General features: G+C 43.1%; 1 protein-coding gene across 1 annotated transcript in view; it reads left to right on the plus strand.

Annotated features, from left to right (window-relative positions):
* The window catches only part of BRINP2 (BMP/retinoic acid inducible neural specific 2), a 139,203-nt gene continuing 116,248 nt past the window's right edge, over positions 1 to 22,955 (plus strand). The window contains exon 1 of the mRNA XM_043924413.1: positions 1 to 122. The gene's annotated coding sequence lies outside the window, so the exon portion shown is untranslated. The remainder of the gene's footprint in view (positions 123 to 22,955) is intronic.

Consider the following 22,955-nt stretch of genomic DNA (forward strand, 5'->3'; position numbering starts at 1 on the left):
CTTTGGAAAGCTGCCATTGGAGATGTTGCACAAAAACCTGGAACCTTTCAGGAGTCTCCTCCCAGGCGGTGGAGGTTTGGGGAGCAGCTGATAGAGCAAGGAGGGCTCTTGCAGGACTCAAGGTAACAGTGCAGGGGGGTTGGTGGTTTTTCTCCACCCCCCTTTTTACTTCTTTTTGGTGTGTCTCTTGGTAAGGGGATGCTTCTGCTCCCCTACAGTCCTCTTGCCCTGGTGCCTGGCAGTTGCAGGCAGAGGGAATGATCCCCGTCGCCTCTTAGTTTCTGTCTTGTGGAGCTGAGCAGTGGACTTTGGGGTTTAGCTTGAGACCGTCCTGTTATTGCCTCCTGGTGTTGCTGGCTGTCACTCGACTTGGGCATTCTGCCTGACCTATATTGCTTTTGCTTGGTTTAAGTCCTCAAAGTTAGTGCAACTCCCATTAGCTTCAGAAAACCTGTCAGGCTGCATAATTGCAGAAGATGACAAGGACTTCTGCCTGCCCAGTGGATGCTGGATTGGACTGTACATGGTTCCCTATGTTTGGGACGGACCCTCAAGAGCTGAGGTCGGCATACATGATCCACATGTTCACAGATATCCACACGTTCCTAGAGCTCTATTCACATGTCCATAGAGCTCCCTGGCATGTCTGTAGAGGCCTGTCTCTTTCTCCCACGCACATGCAGCCAGGAAAAAATAAAGATTGAAGAGTGAACCCTGTGGGTTGCAAATAGTCTCCCTAGGGTGGCAGCAGGAACCCCACTTATTGAGTTGAACCTGCTAGCTTGCTGGGGACACTGGGGAGAGAATTGCTATGCTGGAAGGAGGGGCATGCTGAGATTATCTGGCCATCTTTCTGGGTACACATCTAATGCTGCCTATGGCGTGTGTGTGTTTGTGTGTGTGTGTGTGTGCCTGTTCACAGCTGTATGAAGGAAGCAGGCTGCCTCTAGAAGCAGCATGCATGTGCAACTCCCTGCCCAGGCCCCAAATGCCTGGGGTGTTCCTGCCTAGTAGAAACATGAACTTGGGAGCTGCTCTTCCAGCCCAGAGGAGTTTTCTGCTCACCAAGCAGTCCCTCTGCATGGTACATATTTATCCAGGGTATATAGACCTAAGCCAAATATTAACTAATAATCAAGCTAATGCACTGTAACGTGATTGAACAGACCCCTCCGTAAAGAACTGTGTGTGTGCTCTTCCTTGCTCTGGGAGTCAGGTGCCCTGAGCAAAAGCAAATGTTTTTGTTAAAAGGAGAGCAATTATAACAGGCCAGGCTTCTAGCTGGGCAATCTGAGCCTCATCCAGCAGGGACAATGATCTGTCAGCATAGAGCCATCAGGAGAATAAAAGGTATATTGTAAATCAAGTATTTCTGCCTCAGTCTTCTCCAGACATGTGCAGGGCGAAGAGATTCTCTTTCTGACCATGCTTCCTAGAATACGTGCAATTGCCAGTGTTAACCAAGAAGCTAAAGTATTTTACAAAATCCCCTGGGGGGCAGTCTGATGACATCAGACAACAGCAAAGTGATTCTGGAGTTTGTGTGTTTTCCCTCTTGGTTTCACACAGTTATGTGTATGTTATTTGTTGAAGGCAGGACCCTCTGGAGTTCCCTTCCATCCAAAATAAGTTGCTTTGCAGCACTGGGGGCATGACCAAGCACTGCTTTCACAATGATCCTGAAATTTTCTATCACAGCTGCTGCTACACATATATGTGTGTGTGTGTGTGTATACCTTCTTTTTATCTTCTGACTACTTGCCTACTGTGGGCAAAAATGCATGCTTTGTTCCTTCAAGGTGGGATATGTTTTGAGTTGGTAGAGAGCCTGGATACTATGAAATGTTTGAGGAAGAAGCAAATATCAGACCATGGTTTTCCCGGCTGGAGGGCAGCTGGCACCAAAGGGTTTAACAGGTGTTCTGCAGCTATGGAGAAGACAGTAGCATCCCAGACTCTTGCTTCTCACTCCTCCCCCAAAATGGGGCTGGCTTTGTCTCCCAGAATGGAGTGATGTGTGCTGCAGTGTGGCCATAAGAAAGGAGGAAAGGAGGGATGGGCTGGGGAGTGAGGAGGGTTCCTGCTCTGTTAGCATTGGGCCAGACTCAGGGATGGGGGACGTCTTCCCCCATTTAGGCCCTTAAGATCATCCTCTGGGTTTTCCCTTCTGGCCTTCTAACAGGTTGTTTACTGAGCAAGACCAGAGGGCAAAGAACATCCCTGCGTCATCAACTCCTTCTGATCCCCTTTCCCAAGACACAGGCTGGCCACTGGGGATCCTCGCACAAAAACCATCCCCTCTGAGACGGTGCTCCAAAATCCCTCCCCAGCTCACAAACAAGAAGTAATCTGGAGGGACTGGGGACATCTGTGTGGGCACTTTCTGCTGAGTGGGATGCTTAGTGTTGAGGGTTCCCGGTTAGTGTTTTGTTTTCTCCACTGTGCAGACTATTTTTGGTGATTCAACTCTTTCTCTTAAATAATAAGACCTTGTGTATACATTTTACAATGGCATACTTTTCCAAAGGGCTAGAGATATTTTAGGGAGTTCATCTAATTAATCTTCACTTGCCTTATGGTCTCATTTATCGTTGATTACCCTAAGAAGTAGAGCTAGAATGAGTTTAGCCTCCTTCTTGGAAAAAGGAGGGCAGAGGACCTTGGAAAATGAACTAGTTTACTCTGGAACAATTCAGGGAAACTATGGAATGGGGTCTGGATCTCGTCACTCCTAAGTCACCCCCAGGCTCTCCAGATATCTCCTAGGGAATGGTTTAATTGTGGTAGCCATGATTTGACTCAGCTGTTCTGTAATTTGCAGGAATGGGAGGCCGCAGTGACCTAGGGCTTTGCCTCTAGCACTGACCTAAGAGCTATGAGGGATACAAGGTCTTGTAAGACCTTGTCTTTGCCCTCAATGATCTTACATTCTAGTTAGGAAAATAGGCTTACATCTGGGGAAAAGGTAAATGACAACATACATTCTAAACAGCCGTTCAATACAAGAAATTCACAAGGCTGACCTAATTCATCTACAGTCGATTTGTACAGATAACAAGAGCTCTCAGTATTCCAAGGAAGGAAATTTTGAATTGTGCCTTGGGGGATAGAGTGGGATTTGCTTGGAGAGGGAGAGATGGTAAAAAGATCCCAGCTGACAGAGAGGCTCACTGCAGCACAGTTGAGGAAGCTGGAAACTTCAAGGCTTGCATGTTTCCATGGGATTTGCACTTCTCCACTTGGATCCTGGTAACTGCATACATCTGGGTTAATTACTTGAAGCATAGAGTGGCCTAGAGGAAGCTGCCCTCACATGAGATGGAGGGATTTGGAATGTTGGACATCTCATTAGACACTGAAAATTACCTAAGCCTTCTACCCACCCTCAAGTCTAATGCATATATTATGGGGAAAATAGTGCTCAAGGTCAGAGAGCTTATCAACAGCATATCAAAAATTTTGGAGAAAAGATATTGGTGGGGGGGGAAGTAGGCAAATTTCAAGAGAATATGAGAAAATCTTCTCATATTTTTTTTTTTTAGACTGAGAATCTCCTGAGAGAGAGCCTTGATTTCCCTTCATTTCCTGTTTCCCCACCCAAATATCCCTATTGGGGTTTACTTGGAGCTGGCAAAATGCCAAAGCCCTCAGGCATTTAGCATTGAGGAGGAGATTTTCCATCTTAAGATTCTTGAGCGTGCCCATGTACATAACCTCTCATCTTCCCTCCTTTTCCTTTTTAATAAAACATATGCTGTAGCAGTCACCAAGGAGGAGGCCACAGAAGCAAGAGGGTGGGTGCAGTATTGCCCGCAGCTGTACCACGAGGAACTGTGATTGCCCAGCTGAACGGCAGAGGGGGGAGTCAGCCTGCCAGCCAAGGGAGGGCCAAGGACTGCTTGGCACCCGGAGGTGGCTCCGACCTGACAGCCACACTCATTGGCTCCAGTCATGGGCCTTATTTTCTAGCAAAGGGGTCAAGGCAAACACAGAACTGGTGAAACCCTATTCCTCAGCCTTCACTTGGTTTGAGAACTTCATTCACTCTACCTGTCACTGGTTGCTTGAGTGGCCCCATTCTGACATGGACAAAATTCCAGTGGGGCACTGAGAACGGAATGACTTACCTAAAGTCACTTCATCAAGGCTCTCAGGTCAGAAGGAAAGTCCCCAAGAACCTGGTGGGTGTGTGATGGCTTAGCCCCAGGAGTTCACTCTGAGGACAAGTCCTGAGGGATATGTACTTTCTCTTGAAAATTCTCCCTTAGGCCTTGTTATCACCTTTGTTTCCTATGTTAAGTGACCCTGAGCTGGGTGGTGGGATAGAGGCCCTCTATTTTATTCTCAAGTATCGCCTGCCATGTGTGGGGACTAAGCTAGAGGTCCAGGCCCATGGGTATGTGGTTAGTGACTGGGCCACTAGTCACTAGTGAATGGGCCAAAGCCTCTTCCTTTGGAAGTGAAGAGAGGTGGCCCAGTTGTCCTTCAGCCTGGGGGCTGCAAGGGATGGGTCTCATTTCACCAGCCAGGATGTAGGCTGCTGCCTCTGGAAACTATTGCTCTGCCGTGCAGATGGAAATTAAGTTGAGGAACATCATTACAGTATGGAATTCTCAACAGCCAAATGCCCCATCATTCTTTTCACTGAAGCTCATGTGAAACATAAATATACCTGGAATGCTTCATTAGGTGAAGGGTGGGCAATCTGATACCTCCCAGGACTGAGCTCTGCCCCACACTGTAGACTCATATGGCAGCCACTGGCCACATGTAACTCTTGAACACTTGCAATGAGTGTCGAAAGTGTAAAAATTCACACTGAATTTTGAAGACATGGCTTAAAGGAAAAGAGTGTCAAATACCATGGTTTCTTTTAATATTGATTACACATTAGAATTACACTGTATGTATTGGGTTAAATAAGATATATTATGATTAGTTTCACCCATTTCCCTTTACTTTCTAATGTGGCTATGTGGCTCACATTCTATTACTTTTGGGCAGTGCTGGTCTAGTTTTGCAGAGGAGTGACAGTTAATATGAAGAAAGAACAGAGGCTTGAAACAAGAGGGGCCAGAAACATAAAAAGAGAGAACTTGGATGGAAGGATGGTGAGCAGCCCAGAGAGTGTCGTGTATTTCCAAAATTGAAAATCAAGGAGGGCATAGATATCTTAAGTTGCCTTGTTTGATGGTGACCTTATCAACTGTGACTCAGCCCAGTCTTAAGCATTTGTAGAGCTTTGCCACTCCCAGTTCACATGGAAACAATTCGCAGGTAGGAGGCCTAGGAATTTTATCCTAATATTTTGTGTGTTTCTGCCTGACAGTAGAAATATCCAAGTTAAATATCTTTAGGGTCTCACTCTAAAGTGTGAGGACACAGTAGTTGGGATCAGCTGGATCTGTTTGACTTTCAAATCCCCTTCTTCCTTCTCATGCCTACCATATCATCATCTTTTCTTGGGAGAGTTTTCCTTCAAACAAAATATGTTGATGGTTTGGCAGGGAGAAAGAAAAGTCACTGCTATGTGTTAGCGATTCTTTTGTGGACCTATCAGTAAGAAGAATGGGGAGAAGACATAATTGTTGAATTTTATTTAATAAGTACAGATTTGAACACTAAAGTTCACTCATTGCTATGTTCTTTACTATTATTTGTTGCAATAAGGTTTGGCCACAACTGGAATTCCTCATATTTGCTCAGCATTCTATAGTTTACAAAATGCTTTCTAAGCTTTCTCTCAACCAATTTTCACAGCATCCCTGTGGGGTGGTTAATATCTCAATTCAAATTTTTCCATGATCTGCCCCTAAACTACCTTTATTACTTTATTTTCTGGTCCCTCTCTTTATATGCACTTCATTCAATCTTGCTTAATCAAACTGGTTTACCTACTGTTCTTCATTGTTCACTGTGCAAAGTAGGGATCTTAACTGAATCTCAGTTTTATCATTTATAAAAAAAATAATAATGCTCCATCTCTCAATCTGTTCTAAATATTAAATGAGATGAAATATATAAGAAGCCAAACACAGTTCCAGGCACATGACAAATGTCAACATTCTTTCCAACCAAACATCTTTCACTTTGACAATTGCCAAGATTAAAATGTTCATAGGTGAACACATTATGTACCCATTTCACACACACAATGATTCCTCTCTCCAAATTCCCTGCTTTGGTTAATGGGACAACCAATCCCCCAGGGGCAAAATTAAGAAGTACAGGTTGTCCTGGCCTCTGCTTTCTCTCACACAGCTCCTCCCTTCACCCCCAGTTCAGTTCGTTCGCTCAGTCATGTCCGACTCTTTGCAACTCCATGAATTGAAGCATGCCAGGCTTCCCTGTCTATCACCAACTCCCGGAACTTGCTCAAATTCATGTCCATCAAGTTGGTGGACCACAGCCTTATCTAACTCAATGAAACTATGAGCCATGCCATGTAGGGCCACCCAAGGTGGACGGGTCATGGTGAAGAGTTCTGACAAAACATGGTCCACTGGAGAAGGGGAATGGCAAACCACTTCAGTATTCTTGCCTTGAGAACCCCATGAACAGTATGAAAAGGCAAAAAGATATGACACTGAAAGATGAACTCCCCAGCTAGGTAGGTGCCCAATATGCTACTGGAGAAGAGTGCAGAAACAACTCCAGAAAGAATGAAGAGGCAGAGCCAAAGAGAAAACAACACCCAGTTGTGGCTGTGTCTGGTGGTGGAAGTAAAGTCTGATGCTGTAAAGAGCAATATTGCGTAGGAACCTGGAATGTTAGGTCCATGAATCAAGGCAAATTGGAAGTGGTCAAACAGAGATGGCAAGAGTGAACATTGACATTTTAGGAATCAGCGAACTAAAATGGGCTGGAATGGGCGAATTTAATTCCTATGACCATTATATCTACTACTGTGGGCAAGAATCCTTTACAAGAAATGGAATAGCCCTCATAGTCAACAAAAAAAGAGTCTGAAATATAGTACGTATGTTCAGTCTCAAAAATGACAGAATCATCTCTTCATTTCAAAGCAAACCATTCAATATCACGGTAATCCAAGTCTATGTCCCAACCAGTAATGCTGAAGAAGCTGAAACTGAACGGTTCTATGAAGACCTACAAGACCTTCTAGAACTAACACACAAGAAAGATGTCATTTTCATCATAGGGGACTGGAATGCAAAAGTAGGAAGTCAAGAGATACCTGGAGTAACAGGCAAATTTGGCCTTGGAGTACAGAATGAAGCAGGGCAAAGGCTAATAGAGTTTTGCCAAGAGAACGCACTGGTCATACCAAACACCCTCTTCCAACAACACAAAAGAAAACTATTATTACACATGGACATCACCACATGGTCAATACCAAAATCAGATTGATTATATTCTTTGCCACCAGAGATAGAGAAGCTCTATACAATCAGCAAAAACAAGACTGGGAGCTGACTGTGGCTCAGATCATGAACTCCTTATTGCCAAATTCAGACTTAAGTTGAAGAAAGAAGGGAAAACCACTAGACCATTCAGGTATGACCTACATCAAATCCCTTATGATTATACAGTGAAAGTGACAAACAGATTCAAGGGATTAGATCTGATAGAGGGTCTGAAGAACTATGGATGGAGGTTCGTGACATTGTACAGGAGGCAGTGATTAAGACCATCCCCAAGAAAAAGAAATGCAAAAAGGCAAAATGGTTGTTTGAGGAGGCCTTACAAATAGCTGAGAAAAGAAGTGAAAGGCAAAGGAGAAAAGGGAAGATATACCCATCTGAATCCACCCCCACACCCAATCAGTTTAATCAATTCGGACTTAAGGAGATCTACCTCCTGCCGATCTCTCAAAGCCATCCTCCCCTTCCCCCCTCCTCCAGCCCCTCTCTATCTGGCTCTCACCCCTCTCACCAGGACTCGCCCTGTACTTGGTCTCCCTGTCTCCTTTTTTTAAGGACTAGCCAACCCAGCCTCTCGTTTGGCTGGAGTGATCTTTCGAACTGGTAAATGCCATTATGCTCCTTCCTTTAGTATGGTTCTCCAGTGGCTCCTCACTGCTATCAGGAGAAAAACCCAAGTTTGTTAGCATCACAAAGAGGAGGGCCTTTGCGATCTGGTCCAGCATCGCCTCCATGTCTCTGTTCCCTTCCCCCTTCTCAGTCCAGCTACCTGAACTATAGGCAGTTTCCTCAGTATCCCAAGCTATTAGATGTGCTGCGTTGCTTTTGTGGAGAACTTTTCCTTGCCCTGTGGTCTGTTTCCTGAGGGTTACTGAGCTTTAACACTCCACAAGGATGCTCTCCTTATGGAAGAGACGACTTGCCCAAGACGAGGAATTAACTGCCTCCTCTTCTACACCCCTGAACATCTCACTCAAACTCTGTTTTTGTACGATACCCAGCACACTACAGTGATCTGTTCATATGGCCCTCTCCTGCACTCAGAGGCACGGTTGGGGCTGGAGTTCTAAGATGCATTTGTCAGGAACTACTCATTCAGAATATCATGGGTACTGTATGTGCCAGGTACTCTTCTTAGGCACTGGGAGTTCTGCAGTGAATAACAGATAAAAATCCTGCCATCAAGATACTTACACTCTAGGGGATGATAATCATAATAGTGATTACTATTGACATAGCTGATAATAGTGGTACTTTATGTGTAGTCCTTATCTGTCTTACACAGAAGTTCTTACACTTTAGTAGGACTTATGTGTCAGGCCCTATACTGAAGGATTTACATATATTAACTCATTGCCTTCATGTCATGATTCTATCATTCTCATTTTAATAAATCTTATATTCCCATTTTACAGATGATGAATTGGAAGCCCAGGGAGGTTAAACAATTTGTCCAAAGTTACACAGCTAGTAAGAGGTGGCTGACATTCTAACCCAGTTTAGATACTGAGTCTATATTGCTTATTACTATATATCTGTAAAGAGAAATATGTAGACACAGAAATGAGATATTTTCAGTGCTGATAATGAAGAAAAGCATAAAAATAGAGTACAGTAGGAGAGAGTGATTGAGGTGGTGGTCAGGGAATGTGTCTTTGAGAAGGGAACATTTAAATTGGAAATGAATCTATCAGTTGCATGTGTGTGCGCTAGTGTCTGCCTCTTTGAGACCCCATGGACTGTAGCCCACCAGGCTCCTCCATTCATGGGATTCTCCAGGCAAGAATACTGGAGTGGGGTGCCATGCCCTCCTCCAGGGGATCTTCCTGATCCAGGCATGGAGCCTGTATCTCTTATGTCTCCTGCATTGGCAGGTGGGTTCTTTACCACTAGCACCACCTGGAAATTCCAGGTGGGATAGAATCTTGGGTCTAAAGAAAAGAAATTGTGGACTCAGTAACCAAGTTCTGGTGGCTGTAATGTAATGACCATCCACCACCACTGAAGGTACCAGATTTGGTCCAGGGCTGGGGGAGGGGGGTACAGTGCAAGTGCTAGGAAGCAGAAGATGGCCCCAATATTTGCAGACCTCTCTCCCATCAGTCCATTTGTCCTTCTGGTCTTTGGGGTTAAGACATATCTCATAGGATGACTGATTGGCGGCTCTCCGCAGAGGTAGGAGGTGTGGACACACACTCATACACACACATGTGTGTCCCTGCTCTGCCGAACCACTTGATTTCCTGTCTCTCCTGGGAATGACGTGTCACTCAGAACCTTAGTTAAGTGGCAGGCACAGGCACAGCAAAAAGGCTGGAGAGGCGCCAGTGGCATGAGCGAAAGGGGAAAGGAAAATTATTTTTTAACAAGACAAGAAGTGAATTGGACTGGAGGGAGAAATGGGAATTTGACCAGGGAGGGGTATACAGAGGGCAGTGCTTCTGAGATGCTGACAATTGACCTGGATGGTAGTCTGTGCTGTAATTTTTCATATATATGTATATATACATACACATATATACACATATACATATATGTTCACATGCGACACTCCACATAGATACACATACATACATATGTATCTTTTCTATAAATCTTTTCTTTAAAAAGATTAAAAAAATAAGTGATTTGGAGAGCAGATAAAACCTGGGAGGGGGCAAGTTCTCACCTATTTAATATACATCTGAAGCATGCTTGATAAACACTGTACTAGGCTTTTTTTGAAACCTATATTTTCTCATTTAATTTTTTACTATAACCTTATGAAGTATCATTCCTGTTTACAGACTGAAATCGGGGAAGGCAAAGCCCAGAGACTCTTGCCCCTGTGCCATGCCCTCTGCTTTCCTCACAGGAAAAGTTCTGAGAGTCAGCAAGGTGGGGAGAAAAGGCTCCTGATTTCGGGGTCGGACAAACTGGGCTTTGATCTAGTCCTGGTCACTCACTAGCTGTGTGACCTTGGATATATTACACAACCTCTCTGAGCTTCAGTTTGCCCATATAGTAAGATGAAGCGGATATCCCCTCATATCATGAAGTACAAACATCATGAAGATTAAAGACGATGTTTGAAAAACATCAGCAATGTACCTGCCACGCAATAGGCATTGAGAAAATGACAGCTACTGGTTTTGTGTCCCTAAGTATTAAATCTCACAAGACATTGACTTCCTTCGAGAACAGAAATGGCATTTAGCTACCATCAGTGAGGGTCAGGTACTAGCTTCAGTATTTGCTATTAGATGCCAGAGCATCCAGAACTGGCTGGCAGCAGTTACCATGTGAAGTGCTCGCCAGGCATCACTCATTTAATCATCTAACAACACTTTGAGAAGGGTTGTTATCTTCTGTTTATAGTTGAAGAAATTTAAGTTCAGGGACATAAAATAACCTGAGGTCACTCAGCTTAGAAGTGGCAGAGCTCAGGTTTAAACTCAGATCTATCAGATCCCAAGGCCCATGCTCTTCGACACTGGACTTTCAATGTGATCATTGTCTTAGGTAGCATGCAGGGGAAAGGGCACGTTTGTGGTCAAGGTCGGGGTAACTGCTTTGAGGACAAGGCTAAATCGGTTAGGATGGGATGGAAGCATTGTTAAACCCTCAGGGTATTTCTGGAGCAGGTCAAAAGGTTGGTGCTGCAAAGTTTTAAGTGCAATGCTTTACACATATTGGGTACTTAAGATGTGTGGGCTGAATGTAAGTGCCTCTGCTTCTGAATACAGGTGTATTCCATTTTCAAAAGAGCAGGCTTGCAAAACAAATGAAATAAGAGGTGAGTGTCCTTATGCTTGGAGGAAAGGTTTCCCTGAATTACACAAAGGCATATTGCCAGCATTTTTAACCTTTTTAAAAAGCAGTAGAAGATTAATCAAATAAATCCTTACCCAGAACCCCAATATGTGAAACAGATAAAAGCAGATGTCTTTGACTGGAGCAGGTCTGGGGGCCCGGAGCCTCCCCACCTGTCAGTTCTTTCTTCAACTGCAAGTGATCCTTGAGACACCTCTTTGGGACCTAAAGGCTGTTTAAAAACACGTTGAAAATCACCGTGCTACAGAGCTCCTTTAAAACACTGGGCTTATGATTCATTTACTAAAATTGATTTTAAAATATAAGATCATCATTAATGCTGACACACCTGTGAAGGGAGCCTAGGATGAATCCCTCTTCTTCTCAGTCATGTGTGAAATTCAATACCTATGAACAAATGCCTGTGGTGTGTCAGGCACAGTGCTGGGCACTGAATGTACTAGTCATGCAATCTTTTAGTTATGACCACTTCCCTTGCAATAGATGGGCTTCCCAGGTAAAGAATCTGCCTGCCAATGCAGGAGATGCAAGTTCGATCTCTGGGTCTGGAAGATCCCCTGGAGGAGGAAATGGCAACCCACTCCAGCATTCTTGCCTGGAAAAGAGCCCGACAGGCTGCAGTTCATGGGGTGACAGAGTGAAACATGACTGAGTGACTGAGCCTTCACATGCAATAGATGTCACTATTCCCACTATAAAGATGAAAAAAATGAATACTTAGAGGTTAAGTCAGTTACCCAAGATCTCACAGCTAGAGTGACTAGTGGAGCTGGGATGCAAACCCAAGACACATAATGGGTTAGAGAACCGGAGTCTTGCTGCCAACCCTGCAGCCTGTTCAAGCGTAGATGGGGAAGAATAGTGCCTTTCTCAAAGTTTCTTCCATTTCCCGATGTTCCTCAGTTGTGAGATTTTCAAAAAAAATCTCTGGACTCTCTGGCCTTCAGTGACTCTGCTTTCATAGGACACCCAGGTCTCCCAGGAGCCAGGCTGTGGTCCTCGTCCATTATCTGTCCTTTCCCTCCCTCAGACCCAACCTCAGAGAGGGTCTGGCCATCAGAGTCCAGCCCCAGCAGCAGGGGGGACCCTGCTCTGACCCTCACTCTGAGGGCAGCAGCTGAGTCCGGGCTGAGCCTGCGGCGATTCCCGCTTTGGAGTAGTCAGATAGCTGAGATGGGGCTTCCGGGAAGAGTGCCGGGTGGGGCTGCAGAGGGAAGTCCTTGGAATCCCCTTGAGGTATAAGAATGCTTAAGCACTCAGTGCGGAGTGCGGGGGCAGTTAATTTCTGCCTCCCCCTCACTCCGTGTTCAGCCATTTAGCATATTATAAATGCGCCGACAGGCAGGAGCTGGGGAGGTAGATGAGCACTGTTCCCGGCGGGTGAGGGGGTCCTGGGGGGTGCTCCCAGCACGCGCCTCTTTCCCTTTCCGCAATCTTCGCCCTTTGGGATGTGAGCCCTGCGGGATAACAGAGCAAGGTCAGCATCCTCCTGAAGCCTCGGGGCACTGGGGACCCCTAGAGGCAGACGGCTGTGTTACACGCCCTCTGGCCGTGGAGGCGCAGGCAAGATTCTTGCCTGGAAGGTGCTGAGGAGTGGCTGGAACCTTTCTTAAAAGCCTTACCTGTGAGTACAGTCCCGGCAGGCTCCAAAGGGAAAGCAGAGGGTGTGTGTGTGTGTGTGTGTGGATGTGAGTGAGTGAGTGAGATACACTATGGTCCTTCCTCCTTCCCTCCCTCCCTGCCCCACCCATTCAACTCCCCATCACCTCCGTCAAAATGATATCTTTTCCTCAGGGCCCTTCACACCTCTCAGTAACCTGATCAACTAATTTGTGCTGAAGTATTAATGACTAATAACGATTTAATGTGCTGCCCTCTCAATTAACACTTGAGCATTTTGAAAGAGAAATTCACAGATTTTAACCTAAGTAGGAGACTTGGTGTTTTTTTTTTCCCCCTTTTGAGAGGAACTGTAGGCCCCCTCAAAAGGGACCACACTGACAGCTGCCTATTCAGTACATTTGCTGCCTCACTCTTGACTTTAGCAAGGTTTGGAAATACCATGCAGGGCCTCGCACAGAATTGTCCAGAGGCTTGCTCTAATCCACAGCCCTTCGAAACAGTGCCTTGTGCTCCTGGTGGGAGGACATAGGATGCCTCATCTCCTTCTCTTCCTCTTGCCAAGCTAAGTGGGGATTTATTTGACTGAGAAGAACCTAAAGCAACTGAGCCCGTGACAACACCCCTATAACCTTTGTTAAGAGAAAGCTGCAGCATAAGAATTGGCCTAGATGCTTACTGATATCTCAGTATTATCTCTCCAGAAGTTGAATAAGCTCTCACTTACAGATAAGATGACCTAATCATCAAGAGAATAGGCTCAGGGACTACTAACTTGGGTTTAAGTCATTGGTAAGCCTTGTCATTACTAAGTATGTGACCTTGCCAAGGTACCTATGTAAGCCTCAGTTTCCACATCTGTAAAATGGATGTATTGTGTACTCATAGGATAGTTTTGAGTATGAAACGAAATAATGCAGAATTAGCATTTAATGTCGGGGTACACAGAGAGTGCTCAATAAGTGACGGATCTTTTTCTTTATCACCATTTTTTTTTTTTACCATTTTAATTATTTTTGCCCTATCCCAAACTTTCAGTGCAGGGCAGCATACATATGCAGTACTTATTACTGAAAAGCAGGTGTAGCAACCCAGCCTCTTAGGCATGGTTGGCTTGATAATGAACTAGATTTCTCTCCAGGTGACAGCACTGGATGAGTTTTTTTTTCTTCTTCTTCTTTTTTGCCCCTCTGCTTGGTTTCTTTAAATGTATCTCAAAAATGCAGTGAGCGAAATGGATTTGGCAGTGACTTAAAAAGACTTAATGCATTTTGGAAAGAAAAAAAAGCCACAACAAAAACCGGTTTGTTTCTGTGATATATGGTTCGTGTGATATGACAAAAATCCATTTTTATGCTTAGGAAAATTGGCTAATTTTAAAACAGTTGACACACGCCATATGCATGTAGAGTCGTGATGGATTTTGCTCAGGCAAACAGCAGAAGAGCACAGGGCCAGTGATAGCTCTGTCATGGCTTTTAGACGGTTAAATTCTTATTTAGTGGCAGCCCTGCTCCACATAGGAGAACAGAGGGAAAAAGGAAAATGGACTTACTGTGGCCTCAGGTGCTGGAGTCAGATATTTGATCATAGAGATACCTATGACTGAGCTGGGGACACAGACACTGTTGTGATGACAGGAGTAGGAAAAGACTTAGGAAGCTACCAATATAGCAAGCTTCATGTGCAAGAGAGTGAACAGCTTATTACAAAGATATCACCTGGATAAACGAGGAGAATAGTGCAAAGGACACTGAATTGTTGAGCTGCCCTGATTTGGGGAAACTCCTGAGCTTTGCCTGCTCAGTTCTCCTGTTGTACACGTAGATGATTTTTGGATTTCAAATACTACATAGGATGTCCTTTAGAATCATCTGATCCTCCAGTTTATAGTTCTGCATAAACCACACTGAAAGGGAAATTCCATATATTTTCATTTATTGCTAGTTAGGGCAAAGAGACTACATATGAAAATAAAATGCTCTAAAAACTACACATGAATTTAGGAGTGATTATGAAAAGTTTAAAACAGAGATAAGCCCTCTATTGACCTGCTCCACATTCATGCCTGTGTAGGTCAGCCAGATACCCCACCCCATTATAGTCTCAGGATATGCATTCTGTTTAACTAAAAAAAAAAAAAAAACACCTTTGTATTTTTTTTCTTTATTTTTAGGCAATATTTAATTAACGACTGTAGAGGGGAAAAGCTGAACAGCTCAGAGAAGGCTTTTGGTTTAGGTCTGCAGGACTCAGCAATTTGACATTCTATTCCTGTTACTTCTCACCTTAAACCGAACAGAGTCAGCAGGGTTTTTTTTTTCCTTCCCCCAACTCATCTCCCTATTAGGTTTCCTTGCCCATTACTTCCCACTCTCATCGTTTACTTCGTTTGCTTTCTTTGTTCAGTTTCCTACTGCATTTTCCCCCAGGATATCAAAAACAGACACCCGCCTCCCCAATCTTCATTTGTGACTGAGCCATTTAAGAGAGAAATTAATACTTTTTCTCCCCAATTGAGGCTTCCCAGGTGGTGCAGTGGTAAAGAATCTGCCTGCTGATGCAGGAGATGCAAGAGTTCGATCCCTGGGTCAGGAAGATTCCCTGGAGTAGGAAATGGCAACCCATTCCAGTATTCTTGTCTGGGAAATCCTATGGACGGGGAGCCTGGCAGGCTACAGTCCGTGGGGTCACAAAGAGTCAGACACAGCTGAGCACACATGCTTACTCCTTACTTTAATTGCTAAAATGAGCCCCTTGCATCCTATGTGAACTTGACTGCTGAGTGACTGCAGCCAAAGCCCTACAGCGATTCCAGGCAGGAGGCAGAGTGTCTCCATGTGTGCATGCTAAGTTGCTCAGTCATGTCCGACTCTGCGCAACCCTATGAACTATAGCTCGCCAGGCTCCTCTGTCCACAGGATTCTCCAAGCAAGAATACTAGAGTAGGTTGCTATGCCCTCCCCCAGGGAATCTTCCCAACCCAGGGATCAAACCCTTGTCTCTTACATCTGCTGAGTTGGCAGGTGGGTTCTTTACCACTAATGCCACCCGGGGGGCCCTAAGGGTCCCCAGTACCCTTCATAATTATAGATGGTAAACACCTTGAAGGCAGGGTCTGGGCATTGTATCTCTAGCTCCTTGGCACAATATCGAGCACAGGGAAAACCTTTACTGTTTATGCAATTAAACCAACAGACAAACCTCACTAGTTATCCCACTGTACCTACTTTTCATTAAAATAGGGGCTTCTGGGAAGTTAATGAATATTCTTCCTATTAAGGAAAATTTAGTATTCAAGATTTCAGATGTATAGAATTCCAAAATTAGGGCTGTGTTTTCTTTAAGGTCGTCATTCTCAAAATTTAATGTGCACCTGGGGAGCTTGTTAAAATGCAGAATCTTCAGCCCTTCAGAGTCTGATTCTGTAGGGCTTGTGTGAAATTCAGAAAACTGCATTTTTAACAAGCAGATGATATAAAGACTACACTTTGAGGCAAGGGAGGGCATGGCAGCCACTCTGGTACTCTTGCCTGGAGAGTTCCATGGACAGAGGAGCCTAGTGGGCTACAGTCCATGGGGTCGCAAAGAGCTGGACATGACGGAAGCAACTTAGCACACACAGATGAAGTGTTATCCAACTCAGTTTGGTAGAACATTAATGTCCCCTAAGCAGTGAATGAATGTCATGTAGAAGAAAAGGTTCTGGGCTTGGAAAAGTTGGGGAACCCAGTATTCTTCCCCTCTTATGCCCATCCCCTCCTTCACGATTATAGGTTTACAATATATGTAACATGTTAGACATTCTGAAAAGTTCTGCAATAAAGAAATAGTTTCATTTTTGTTTAACCAAATATTTCCAGTATGTCTGGACCTTAAGTTTATTTTATTGCTAAAAGCTTATTGTGACAAATTTGGTAGGGAGAACATTGCCACAAGGGGGTGAGTGATACCTGCTGGGCAAGGGTGATAGTGCAGCCCAGCTCTACCACAAATTAAATTTCTCAAGGAGAGAATGAACAAAGTTGAGTGTGGAGTTGAGGGAAATACTAAACGTGGGGGATATCTCATCGTCTGCAGATGTGTTTGGTATAATAGCCATTATTTGTTAAGCATTTACTATTTCCCAGGCATGACTTTGCATTTTGCTTTTAATATGCACTAACTTGTTTACTTCTCAAAACAAGCCATGAATCAGATATTTTTATTATCCCCATCATGGAGGATGAAACTGACATACTGAGAGGCTAGTAATTTGCTCAAGATCCCAGAGTTTGAAAGTGGTGGAGTGGGATTTGAACCCAGGCAATCTGCCTCTAGAGCCTGTTATTGACTCTATCAGACAGCCTCTCCTCCAGTAACGAGGCTCTGGAAATTTATTTCTGGGACGAACAACAGCTCCAGCAGACATAGCCTGTTCAGGAGCCATGCTACCTCAGTCCCTGAGGATTCTCTCGTACATATGAGGGCCTGTGATCATTGCCCCTGTTCATCAGAGAATTTATTATAATGACCGCCTGAACCTCTGAAAGATTTTGCTGTACTTAAACACAAAATATGCTTAGCAAAACAACCTGACAATGATGATTCATGGAGAGCAATTAGGTGTAGAATTTTGTGCCTACGGAATGTCAGACTGAGTTGAAAATCTGACCATCCTGCTGACACCTTGGTATGGAATGCAATAGCTTGGCCCTTGTGTCTCTACCCTACTCTCAACTGCCTCATTGTTCCTGAGCATGGGAGGTACCCCTGAAGGGCCAAGGTGGGCTGGCTGGATGATACAATTCCAACACTGGCTTTTGGCAAGTTACAACACCTCCTTGGCCCTTGGTTCTAATATTAACAGAAAGAAAGGAGAAGAGAGACTAATGATGCTTACATTACTATAAGCAATGTATGTATATATTATATGTGTGTGTATACACACACACTCACACACACACATATATATATATATGATATTGGAGAAGGAAATGGCAACCCACTCCAGTATTCTTGCCTGGAGAATTCCATAGACAGAGGAGCCTGGTGGGCTACGGTCCATGGAGTTGCAAAGAGTTGGACACAGCTGTAGTGACTGAGCACACATATATATGATAGATGTACATACACTGTATGTATACATCTATACATATGTTGTGTGTCTGTGTGTGTATATGTATTTATAGACATAGATACAGTGCTTGGGGATTCCCAGGTGGCTCAGTGGTAAAGAATCTGCCTACCAATGCAGGAGACACAAGTTCCATCTCTGGGTCTGGAAGATCCCCTGGAGGAGGAAATGGCAACCCACTCCAGTCTTCTTGCCTGGAGAATCCCATGGACAGAGGAGCCTGGTGGCCTACAGTCCATGGGGTCACAAAGAGTGGGACATTACTTAGCAACTGAGCTCTCAGGCTTAAAGTGCTTGTGGAAGGGAAGGTGTTCAGTTTCTTGCTCCTGAACTGTTACAGCCTGAGGATGACACGGTACCGTAGGAGACACTGAGAACAGGTCAGTGCCTTCAAAGGTGTTAATGTGGACATAACAGAAAGTCAAAGTTATGACCCTGGAGAGTGAGAAAGAATTGAGGAGTGAGAGGGAATTGGGTTCAAGATCTTGGCTCTCTTCCAAAATGCGAGTGGGATGTGGGTCACTGGGACTTACAATCCAATCAGGATTCTTTGTTACTTCAGTTTCCTCCTTTGTAAAAATATGAATAATATCAGTTATAGGCACATTTCACTGGGGATCTCCGCACTGTCTTCATTAATGAATGCTAAAGTGTCACATGACAGAAAGGGAGAACATTCCAACCCCAATTCCCAGAGAATTAACGTGTTCCAGGCATCATGTTCAGTTCAGTCGCTCAGTCGTGTCCAACTCTTTGCGACCCCATGGACTGCAGCATGCTAGGCTTCCTTGTTCTTCACCAACTCCCGGAGCTTGCTCAAACTCCTGTCCATCAAGTCAGTGATGCCATCCAGCCATCTCAGCCTCTGTCGTCCCCTTCTCCTCCTGCCTTCAATCTTTCCCAGCATCAGGGCTTTTTCCTAATGAATTAATTCTTAACACCAGGTAGCCAAAGTATTGGAGTTTGGCATCATGTTAGACACCCTACAAATGTACACTATACAAGCTGCCCCCTTTTAGATCAGGAAGCTGAGATTTAGGCGAGTTCTTTATTGGTTTGAGGTCACATAAGTGCGAGAGGCAGGGTATGAACCCAAGTTATGTCTGTCTAACGTAAATTCCTGATTCTTCCTCTCAACCACTTGGAGAAGTCCGGGGAAGAAAGACAGCAGCAGGGACCTCCGTGGACTTGCTCTCCTGTTAGAAAGAGCTGCTCAAAATTACATCACCATCTTTAGGAAGTAAGCCTTCCCAGCACCCCTTTTATATCCAGTTCTATGACTTCCTAAGTCTGCTGTTTCCAGCCATAGTATTGTGTACCCACCTCTTAGCCCCCAAATGCTGATGGTGCATCCAGGCTCACCATCAGCCCCCAGCACCAGAACCCCAAAAGGATACCTGGTCTTAGTCCTTGGTTACTTCAAGGGTCTGCTTTCCTGAACTTGTTCCTCTGGACTCTGAACCCTGTGTAATGAGGCTTAGTGGAAAGTTCCTTCTTGCCAACCTAAGCATATATACTCACCCAAATGAGTGCTCACTCAACTTTCCTTTGCATCAGGCCTCGTGAATCCTGAGCATAGGGTTAGGAACAGAGAAGAGACAGGGTAGTCCATCCCCTGGGGCTTCACATGAAACCTGGATGATGAGCTGGTGAGGAGTTGAGAAAGGAAAGGAGGGGAGTTTAATCAAAGTGGGCCTTCTGGAGGCTTTTTGTGTAGACTCTGCTCAAGGAGTCAAATTTCTGTTTCACTTGTTTCTTAATATAGTAAGTGGTTAAAATCATGACCTCTGACAACCAGGTTGGCTATGGATTTATGGTTGTTGGTTGAAGATGAGCAGTGAATACAGAGGGTTTCATAACATGATTCTAATTTTATATATGCTTGGAAAAGTTCTATAATTAAAACAATAGAAAAGTCATGGATTCTGAGGTGAAAGAGTCTTGCACTGAAACTCCAACACAATAACCACTTTCCTGCTGTGTTATCTGGGGCCGATGATTTAAATTTTCTGAACCTTTGTTTTCTTATCAATGTAAGAGAGTTAATTTCTATTTAAAAGGATTATTGTGGAAATTAAATGAAATAATGAGCTTAGCACAGTGATAGGCCCAAAATAAGTGCTCTATAAATAACAACTATCAATGTTGTTGTTATTAGTGTTTATCTTCATTGTCAGTGTCATTCTGAGTTCCTTACAGCAGGTACTGTTAACTAATCATTCTTCCTTTCTTTTTATTTATTTCTTAAATTTTATATTGAATTATAGTTGATCTACAATGTTTTATTAGTTTCAAATGTACAGCAAAGTGATTCATCTGTACATATATCTATTCTTTTTCAGATTCTTTTCCCATTTAGGTTATTATGGGATATGTGTAGAGTTCCTTGTGCTATATAGTAGGTCTTTGTTGCTTATCTGTTTTGTATATAGTAGTGTATATATGTTAATCCCAAACTCCTAATTCATTCCCCCACCAACATTTCCCCTTTGGTAACCATAAGTTTGCTTTCAAAATCTGTGAATCTGTTTCTATTTTGTAAATAAGCTCATTTCTATCATGTTTTTTTAGATTCCACATATAAGTGATATCACATGTATTTGTCTTCCTCTGACTTCACTTAGTATGAAATCTCTAGGTCCATCCATAATGAAATGTCATTATTTCATTTTTTTTATGGCTGAATAATATTTCTTTATATATATGTACCACACTTTCTTTATCCTTTCATCCATCAATGGATATTTAGCTGGATTCCATGTCTTTGCTGTTGTAAATAATGCTGCTTTGAACTTTGGGGTACATGTGTCTTTTTGAAGTATGGTTTTCTCTGGATGTCTGCCCAGGGTTGAGATTGATGGACCATATGGTAATTCTATTTTTAGTTTTTTAAGGAACATCCATCCTATTCTCCATAGTGGCTGTACCAATTTACATTCCCACCAATAGTATAGAAGGTTTCCCTCTTCACATCCTCTCCAGCATTTACTGGAGAGGTTTGTAGACTTTTCAGTGATTACCATTCTGACTGGTGTGAGACCATCGTAGATTTGATTTGCTTTTCTCTGATAAGTAATGATGTTAGGCACCTTTTCATGTACTTTTTGGCCATTTGTATATCTTCTTTAAAGAAATGTCTATTTAGATCTTCTGCCCACATTAAAAAAAATAAATGTATTTATTTTTTATTGAAGGGTAATTCTGCCCACTTTTGACTGTTGTTTTTTAATATTGAGCTGCATGAGTTGTTTGTATATTTTGGAGATTAATCTCTTGTGGGTCACATTGTTTACAAATATTTTCTCCCATTATGTGGATTGTCTTTTCATTTGTTTATGGTTTTCTTTGCTGTGTAAAAGCTTTTGAAATTTAATTAGGTCCCATTTTTTTTTCTTTCTGGCTGTGTCGGATCTTCATTGTGTTGCTTGGGCTTCTCTCTTTGTGGTGCATGGGCTCAGTAGTTGCAGCGCCCAGGCATCTCTGGTTGTGGTGCATGGACTTTTGTTCTTAGCATATAGAAATGCTGCAGATTTTTTTGTATATTAATTTTGTATCCTGGTACTTCATTGCATTCATTGATGAGCTCTAGTAACTTTCTGGTAGCATCTTTAGGATTTTTCTATGTATAGTATCATGTCATCAGCTAACAGTGACAATTTTACTTCTTTTCCAACTTGGATTTTTAAATTTCTTTTTCTTCTCTGATTACCGTGGGTAGGACTCCCAAAACTATGTTGAATAAAAGTGCTGAGAGTGAACATCCTTGTTTTGTTCCTGATCTTAGAGAAAATGCTTTCAGTTTTTTACTGCTGAGTGTGATGTTAGATGTGGGTTTGTCATATAGGACTTCTATTATGTTGAGGTATGTTCCCTCTATGCTCACTTTCCATTTTTGACAAATGGATGTTGAATTTTATTGAAAGCTTTTTATGCATCTATTGCGATAACCATATGGTTTTTATTCATCAATTTGTTAATGAGGTATATCACACTGATTTACTTGTGGATATTGAAAAATCCTTGCATCCCTGAGATAAATCCCACTAGATCATGGTGTATGAATCTTTAGTTTTACATTCATTCTATCTAACTCAACTTCAAGGTCATGCAATACAAATAACACATATTTGTTGTTTCTCCAAAGTCCTTTAGCTCCTTTCTAGGAGCTAAAGATATAACAGTGAACAAAGTGGACAAAAATTAAAATCCCTGCCCCTTATGGAACTTGTATTTTTGTGGGAGAGACAGAAAAGAACCCAAATCCTAATAAATTAATGAGCTTTTTTGTTGTTGTTGTTGTTAGAAGATAGAAAGCACTATGGGAAAACTATAGTAGGGAAGACTGGAACACCAAAGGAGCATTCCAAAATTAAATGGGATAGTCAGGGTGGGGCTCAATGAAGAGGTGACATTGAGGAAAGACTGCAAGAAGGTGAGGAAGTGAGCCTTGTGAATATCTGGAAAATTTTCCACACAATGGGAAATGAATATATTTTGTCTAATAACTCTTTGATACCTATTTAACTCTTTTATTACCACTTAGCTTCTGAGATATGCATGTCTTATCCCTGGGTAGTCTCCTTGATTGCTTAGAGCATGCATTATACTTTACATCTGTGCTAGTTCAGAGCTGCCTACTCAGTACTATGCGTAAGTTGTTTGTAGAAAATAAACCCACACCTATCTTCCTGAGAATACTTATTTTTTTTAAGAGCAGAAATTGAAGTGTATAGGTTTACATAAAACCCTTTTCTTTCCCCTGTATCTTTATAAAACACTCATCTTTTCTAAGTTTTATTGGCTTGATGTTTTCAATTAAGCTAACTCAGGACAAAACACAGGTTAATTGTAGGGAAATGTGTAGCGCAAGAGAATTCTCAGGGAAGTGAAAAAGGTCAGGGTATAGGAGGAGGGGAAAATGCAACTGATGTCTTTAATGCAGTTTTAACTATGACAAAACATTTTCAAGTCTTACTGCACATTGAGAATTGCAGTTATACATTATGTGACCTTAACTGAAA

The sequence above is a fragment of the Cervus elaphus genome, chromosome 14 (assembly GCF_910594005.1).
Source record: "Cervus elaphus chromosome 14, mCerEla1.1, whole genome shotgun sequence".
NCBI classification, from domain to species: Eukaryota; Metazoa; Chordata; class Mammalia; order Artiodactyla; family Cervidae; genus Cervus; species Cervus elaphus.